Below are 6,000 nucleotides of genomic sequence, written 5' to 3'. Positions count from 1 at the left end.
CGTAAGGCGAAGTTTCGGGAAGGGTAATTTCCCCGTTTGAATTTTTAGTAAGGCTACAACAGAAGAAAACTCCGGATTTGCCGACGATCGGGCCACAAGGACCCAATTTTTGTGATTTTGTCTCCTTGGCTTTAAGGATGAGTGAACGTACAATTTGTCTCTTGTTTTCTTCGGTTGTCACGTGATAAAAGCAGGGAATGTCCAGCATTTGTCCCCTTTTAATCTCTCTTCAGTTATCATCTTTTCCAGTTCTCGATATTTTTTGTTAGAATCATACTCTTTAACCTCTAGTGCACCAAACTTTTCTACAACGTCGTCCACAGCCGTATTCGGTATTTTTTTCGCCATACTGCCGTGTCTTCTGCGTCTTTTAAAACAAAAGGTTTCAGTTATGATAATCATGTCGCAAAGGTTTATATATAGTAATTCCAGGTTTGTCATCAATTATAAAGACAAATTAAATCATCGAGACAGAAGACGGTATTTTGTAGACGTAATTTTGCCCAATCGAGTTTATTGTATCCAATTTTGAATCGATAACTCTGATAGAAGACTTTTTCTTGTAAAGTCTAAGCGTGTTAACTTTGTGGCCCATATTTTATCCATGCGTTAAGATATTGCTGTCTTATGGCGGAAGTGTCTGTACAATTAGTACACCACTGCAAGCGTAGCTTCTAGTGTCTATGCCGCAAGCGTGTACTTCGGCCTCATTACACTAGTGACAAAATCAAAGGTTCTATTGCACGGCAACCTTATCTGCTCAGCATGCGTACTCACCGTTCGTTAGTCGTCAACTAAATTCTTCTAACTCTGTCTACCACCTTGCTCGACCTTAACGTGACCTCAAGCTGAAAATAGAAATAGATTAAGTTGATAATGAGTGGCTCTAAACAGCTTAGACTAAGTGTCGTATGACGTTACGGCCCCAGCAACTGACTCATTGAAATACTGATATAGATTTTTGCACTAATAGAAAATGAAACCAGGTTAATGGTACTCGATTTTCTACAAAACGACGATTAAAAGTCATCGTTTTTCACGAAAATCATCGAAAATCGATATAACAAATTATTCATTTCAAGTTCATGCAGCTGTGAACGAAATGTTCACATTGGAATTCTTATCGTACAGTACACAAATTAAGAATTCTTGTCTTGTTCTTTTCCAACACTATTTTGGGGGAAGGTTATCGTGCTCAATTTTCTCCATTTTGCAAAATGTCTCCAGGAATTAATTAAATACGTACTCTTAAACGTTCGTCATTTGGGCCCTTGTCAGCGGGTATCATTGGTCAACCCGGATTTAGATCAATTTAAGTTTGCTGAGACTAACATATTCCAAAATGAGATCCACAATGAAACATTTAGTCAGACTTGTTTCTTTCTTATTAGTGATCCATCGCGCATTCATTCATATACCTTGTTTCTGTTTGGACTAGCGATAAAATAAGAACCTAAGCGGTATTCTTTCAAAATGAATAGTAACAGGTGAAGACCGTGCCACCACTACGCACTCCCCTTACAATGAAAACTACTAGTGTACAATACCTTTGGATTTTACAGCAAAGAGATCGGCCGTTCGTATCGAAACCCGAGAAAGACAATACTTCACAGTGAACAAAGCGTTTATATATACCTATGCGTCATGGTTTGTAAACAATAAGTAGGCAGGAACGTCGAGGGGAAATTCCGTAACGTCAACCACAAGCTACGTATACAGAACAAAGGTCAGCTAAATGTTTGTGCGTCAGTGTATCTAAGGAATAAACTAGCATGAAGGTCGAGGGGATGACCTGTAACGTCGACTTTTGACGTCGATGTATCACACTTTGTACATGCGTAAAATATAGTATTTTATGATGATAAAATAACTAAAATGTGAAATACTGGTTCAAAATAAATAAGAGTGAGCACGACAATAATATGACAATATTAGTTTTGATTTATGGCCGAAAAAATATAAAAGGTTCCGTAAGGTCAGTTTTACAAAGCGATTTTATTTATAAACCTGAATTTTCAAAAACGCTATGAGTCAATCGATACTCCAAAGCGAGTTGGTAATCAATACCGATATTCTTTTGATGCGCCTCAATCGTTGTTTAATCTTGTCTATGTTGCTAGTAACTTTGTTATCAATCTTTGTCAGGGATAATTCCATTGAAATAGAACGCACCAAATAAAGCAGTTTTTTCCTCAGCCAAAAGGGTCTGAAATGAGAGAAATCTGCAGCCATATCTATACCTAACATCAGCGGTAAAGTTGAACCAGTTTTTTCAAGCCTTGAATGAGTCTGGGGTTGGAGGGAGCCACCTGAACAGCAAAAACAAAAGACTGTCTTACCGACATTACTTGAGGTAGCCATTAAGCTATTTATGTCGGAAAACCGTGCTGTCACCTATTTTGTGTCGTAATTACTGATGGAGCATGTACCACAAGCGTCGTAAAATATACTTTGCGGATACCAAAGTTCCAGGAGTACTTCATCGAAATTTTTCATTAAATGTGGTAAGGATGACTTTTAAAAGTTGCACCATAACCTATAGCGGTTGACTACATGGTTTGATGGTAGATTGCAACTCTTCTGTGATTACCTTAAAGGGAGGGTGTCGTCAGAACTGCACGTGTGCGACTTTCTTGTTTACAAACAATGTATTTCATACATGACATGTAGATGCACACGTCATCATTGCTGCAACATTTAAAGTCTGCGATATCCATTGTTAATAAGCATGATTTAACACTCATCAATCGCCAACGTACCCTAGATAGACTGTTTACATTGGTCGTAGGGGGTCCCTGGAACCTTTAAGCAGAGTTTTGACGACACCCTCCCTTAAAGAATGCCTGAGTGAAGATTTCCTGATCTTCATCATCCGATGCGTCAAAGCTTGCAATGCCGTGGAGATGCTCAAAGTCTTACTCACAGCTTTATAAAATTGTTAAAGCTTGGAGGTATATGTAGACACAGCAATAAACTGGTATTTCGAGATGAGTTAGGGACAGTCTCAAATTGTCGCATAAGTTCAAGAAACGAAATTCCTTCGTTTAGATCAAACCCTCTCCCCTAAACGAAAGTTTAAAAGTGCGAAATGTTGAGCGTCGAGGGTCATGCGGATTATATAGTGATTATGTGAATGCAGGCTGATGTGAATGTACGGTTGCCAAAACAGTTAAGACTTCTAAGAAAGCTCGGACAAGGGACATGAAAAATGTGTATCATATATCGGAATACATGTGTTGCGAGTGAGCCATCACAAGTGATGTTCTCCTGATGCGTTTCCATCGTTGTTTAATTTGTCGATATTGATAGCATGCATCGTTTTGAAGCGTCCGTCTTTCGCATAGTCATAGCGTCCGCCAATAATCCCAGCTCCAGTGAAGTTGTACTTTACAATGACTGGGTCATGGCATTCAACTCACTACGATACCAAAGTTCTTCACCTTCTTCCATTCTACCTTAATTTTTGAAGGTTATGAGTAATGCTGGCGGTGAAAAGTGTGAGAGATATCTTGAAGAGTTATTCAGGATTGTATTATATTGATTTTCTTGTCAAATCGGCAGACATGTTATTCTGGGTAACAATATTTTGCAGATCTGAGAACAGGGTAAAATCCAGTCCCTGTTCCAATGCAGGCAATTGTATGAAGGTAGCGTTACAGAAAGTACTTTGCAGTCAAATTTTCGTACTCTTGAAGTCTTGTCATTCTTCGTAGACCTGCGACCAAGAGTTTATGTAATTAAACTAAGCATGAAGAGAAGATTGACCTTTTTCACCATCATACTTTACACGTCCAAGAATTTGTTGTTTACCGAATACAGATAAAGCCCGCATTTTCATATTGAAATATCTGTAAATTTTAGATGTTTTGCTTCAAAAACATTTACATCCTTGAGTTTTTGGCGTGATTATATAAATCATTAAATACAACAGTGTGAGAAAATATATATCTTAAATTAGTTCGGGCCTCGAAAATGAAACATTTGCTCAAACTTTCCTAATACAAACGTTCAACCATTCTCTTTCGAAACCAAGAACAAAAGACGGGAGTTACCGTGCAAATTTGGTACTAGAGAAACAAATTATTGAAATATTTACCGATATTTGAAATACAAAATGGCCGCTTTCCCTGACATCTCTTGTGAGAATTAAAATTCCTGACTTTCACAAAACTGAGCAGGTGAAAACTTAATTTACTCCATTTGAAGCTTATTTACTTAAAAATGAGCCCAAAAAGTAGTCAACCAACAGAATATTGTAAGAGTTTGAAAGTCCGAATATCTGTCCCCGAGGCGCATTTTATATACCTCAACTAGTTTCTGTAAATTCTACGAACACTATACCCGGTATCCAAAATATTACATGATTGAGGAATTAATGGAAACTTGGTGAAATACCGTTGCATTCTTGAACAATCACTTTACTGGTTATTGATGATGCAAACTCACCGTGTTCGCTATGCTGTAACCATTCCAATTACGTGTAAGATCGATTTAACTTTTGGCACCATACTTCCACTATCAAGTTGATTATGTACTGGGTAATTGAAAATTGGTACTCAGCTAGGGTTTTTAAGGTATCATTTCTATTCAAACTATCACTAGCCGTAAGAAAATAGATTTAAGATTTAAGTTTAACAAAAGTTCAGGTAACGCACACGTTCTATCGCGTTTATTTTTGGAGTTTTTGAAGTCGGTTGATGATGTTTTGAAGATGTATTTAACTTTGTAGAGAGCTTAGACTTGAGAGACTTGAGATCAGACCGTTGACAGTGAACGAAACGGTCGCCATCTTGCAATAAAGTACAAGGTTGTGTTAAATCTACATCTTGGTGTGTCAGCTTCAGTTACTGAAAGCATTACGATCCAGATTGGTACCTCACTCGTAAATTCCCCTAACTACGAGCGCAACAGTTCCTCTCATCATGCTTGAAGCAAACCTAAATGAAATCCGTTAAGCATATTAGAACAAGAAAAATATTTTAAGTCCCGTCAGTTTTATCTTTTTGAATTTTGCTCACAGATAAATACCATCCGATCTTCGGAGAGATGTTTTAGATTCCCGTTATTATGCATATTGTATTTAATAAGACACTATTTTAATCCTTGGCAACGGATTCGGTCACATTATTCTCACTTGCCAGATGACTTGCCAGTCGAAAATTTTGCTTTTACTTGTTAATCTAAGTTGTACAATCGTTGCCAATATCACACTTCGGTAAGCATTTTCCATAAGTTGCTTTTGTTTTCAAACCACCTTATCGAGCAAAGGTGCAATAAAATAGAGCTACTGGGGCTTTAAACTTGCGTTGCCATTGCAAAGTTATTCCAGTCTGCATGTTTCCGTTACGCTGTAACCCCTTCACAATTTGTAGAAAAGGATGAGGCAGAATATTGAGGTACCATCGAGAGCTTGTAAACTTTATACTGTGAATTATGTCGAAGACTAGTCTAATTTACTCTTAGCATGTCCCTTACACGATGACCTAATAAGACAGTAGTTACCTAATGGTGTCATTTTAGAACCAAGTTTTCATAAACTGTAAATAAACTCAACCTTTATAGCATTAATTATCAAACTTTAAATGACTGTAGCCCAAGCAAAATTGATTCTGAAGGAATTCTTTAGGTTGTCTCGGGTTGCTCCCCCCCCCCCCAAGTTTATAATTTTTGTCTCTTTGAGATGTATGGAACTGTAACACTGTTTTTAGTACATAAGCATGAAATGGAGTGATTATTGTTGCCTGCAACGTATTTCAAGTAAGAATTTAGAGGTGTATGAAAGATTGTACCTGAAGGAGTTAAACTGAAAGAGCAGTGCATATTGATAGAACACTTTGCATTGCATTATTCTTATCAAACATAGGGCGTTTATGCACACACAATATAATATCAGTTCAATCTTTCTTTAAGTTAAAATGAAAATATTGTTTAATAGCACAGTGAGGATGGTAGACAGACAATGTTAACCTGTAGGGTTGGTAGTAGTTAGAGTTTAGAGTA

Source organism: Ptychodera flava, chromosome 9, assembly GCF_041260155.1.
Source record: "Ptychodera flava strain L36383 chromosome 9, AS_Pfla_20210202, whole genome shotgun sequence".
Lineage (NCBI taxonomy): Eukaryota > Metazoa > Hemichordata > Enteropneusta > Ptychoderidae > Ptychodera > Ptychodera flava.
This window is presented reverse-complemented; position numbering follows the sequence as displayed.